At 52.9% G+C, this 1,819-nt stretch overlaps 1 non-coding gene across 1 annotated transcript; it reads left to right on the top strand.

The window, feature by feature from the left end:
- Positions 1-495: 495 nt before the first annotated feature.
- Positions 496-602, top strand: LOC114229141 (U6 spliceosomal RNA). Its single transcript, XR_003615230.1, has one exon. It is a non-coding gene; the product is annotated as a U6 spliceosomal RNA (small nuclear RNA).
- The last annotated feature ends 1,217 nt before the right edge of the window (positions 603-1,819 follow it).

Below are 1,819 nucleotides of genomic sequence, written 5' to 3'. Positions count from 1 at the left end.
TATGCATGCACACATACACACTCAATCATGCATGTGTGCATGCATACACACACATGCGCATGCAAACACACACATACACACACACACACGCCTGCTTGGGGAGAGAGGACACACAGGGTGTCGTGGAGAAGAGCACACTTTGTTCAGCTGGGATTCTATGCGCCCTCCAAGCTAACCAATGAACTTGCCAAGCCTCCTAGCTGGTGCTGGATCCGACCCCTCACCAATCTGTTTCCTACATCTCCTGGGTTCTGTGTCCCTTACCCACCCATCCCTCTCCCACAGGCCCCGCCCCTCAGGGTCCCTCTGTCCTCCACTCACATGCACTTGTGCATGCACACAGGGGACTTTCTCCTGCTATTGTGTTCCTCCCCATGTGTCCTCCTCTGGGGATAGGGCCTCAGGGGCAGAAAGCACCTGAGGGTGAAATGTGACTCCCAGTGAAGCGAGCCTGTGCTCTCTCGTTCCTCATCCTACATAAGAAAAGGCCAAGCAGTGCTCTCTTCGGCAGCACAGATACTAAAATTGGAACGATACAGAGAAGATTAGCATGGCCCCTGTGCAAGGGTGACACGCAAATTCGTGAAGCGTTCCATAAAGGAAAAAAAAAAAAGAAAGAAAAGGCCACACAGCAGAACGACCCGTCACTATGACACGCACTGACCACCAGGGGGCACACACTCAATGCAGGAGCTGCCCCTGGTGGTCAGTGTGCTCCCACAGGGGGAGCGCCGCTCAGCCAGGAGCCTCTCCCACCTCCACAGAAGCTCTAAGGATGTCCCACTGAGGCTCCTGGACTGCTAAACGGTGCAGGCCAGGTTGAGGGACCCCCGAGTGCATGAATTTCGTGCACTGGGCCTCTATTGCTTAATAATGTCTGCTGCCATTATTGACTTCTAGCTCCCTACCTTAGCAGACCTGCTCCATACAGACCGCCTTAAGGACATGCTGGCAGAAGAAGGCCTTACAAAAGGGCCTCCGGTTGTGTGATTCCATTGGTGTGAGACACCCGAATCGGCAAGTCCTCCAGACAGAGAGCGACTGGTGGTGGCCAGGGGCCAGGGATCAAAGGGAAGGGGGGTGACTACAGTGGAGATAAGGTTTCTTGGGGGATGGGAGGAAGGGTGATAACAATATTCTGAAATTTGATGATGGTTTCCCAGCTCTATGAATATGCACTGAATTGTTTAAAATCATGAACTGTATGTTAAATGTATTATTTCTAAATTTTCTTAAAGACAGGCAGAGGGGATAGACATCAAGCCTGTCTGACCACATTCTGAGCTCTCCTGTGGACACAAACCCAAATCCACTCACGTCGGACACGCCTTCCTCCCTGCAGCCCACAGATTGAGTTATGCAGTCAGAGGCCAGACAGGGAAACACCAAGTGTCCAATCCCAGCCAACGGCGTCCAAGCACCCATCGCTCTTCATCTCTGCTGCCGCCCTGAGCCTGGCTGGCCCCCTGGGAGCCGGGAGCCCTGCAGCCTTGCACAAGGGCTGCCCTAAGCAGCATTTTATGGTGCTCGGGTCACTGGGTTCTGTGACCACTCGACTGCCAGAAAGGGGCACCTTGCCCTTGATACCCATGAGCCAAACCCAGAAAAAGGGGGAGGTGGCTGTGTTCATGAGTCTCCTCTAACCAGGCAGTCAACAAATACTTGGTCTGGTCACCAAGGCTCCATCTTCACTAATATAAGTATTTCTCCTGCAAATCTCCCCATGGCCATCCCACCACTGCCAAAGAAGACCCCGAGCAAAAGGTGACATGTCAGGCACAAAGTCATGGCCTTAAAGCTTGAGATTCTGAGGTTCAGA

Source organism: Eptesicus fuscus, chromosome 4 (genome assembly GCF_027574615.1).
Source record: "Eptesicus fuscus isolate TK198812 chromosome 4, DD_ASM_mEF_20220401, whole genome shotgun sequence".
NCBI lineage: Eukaryota > Metazoa > Chordata > Mammalia > Chiroptera > Vespertilionidae > Eptesicus > Eptesicus fuscus.
The sequence above is the reverse complement of the archived record's forward strand: the minus strand, read 5'-3'. Positions and strand labels throughout refer to the sequence as shown.